This window comes from Rhincodon typus, chromosome 37, assembly GCF_021869965.1.
Source record: "Rhincodon typus isolate 14 chromosome 37, sRhiTyp1.1, whole genome shotgun sequence".
Classification (NCBI taxonomy): Eukaryota; Metazoa; Chordata; class Chondrichthyes; order Orectolobiformes; family Rhincodontidae; genus Rhincodon; species Rhincodon typus.
In genome coordinates this window covers 19,854,042-19,854,449 of record NC_063368.1, presented here as the reverse complement: position 1 = coordinate 19,854,449, position 408 = coordinate 19,854,042, and positions in this window count along the sequence as shown.

The window sequence follows — 408 nt, the reverse complement described above, 5'->3', positions numbered from 1 at the left end:
GCCTCAGCGCGGACTCAGACTCCCAGCCCCAGCACGGACTCAGACTCTTGGCCTCAGTGTGGACTCGGACTCCTGACCCTCCGGAAAGGGGAACACTCCCACCGCTGCCGATGCTCTGGGAAGGAACCGGAGAGAATGCTGGGATCCAGAAGGCTGTAAAATACCTCATTGCAAGATATACTGTTCCTTCAGCTTTATCAGTGCTGTGTAGGAGGCCATGGACTGAGAACTGGGAATTGAGGAGTGGAACAGAGAATTAAAATGAGAACTGATCGAAGTTTACAATTATAGTTGTCATTCTAACAAGTGCATTCTGCAAAGCAGTGACCCAATCTGCATTTAGTCTCTACATTGTGAAGGAGAATGCATTGGGAGCAGTGAACATGGTGTTCTCAATTAAAAAGGGGG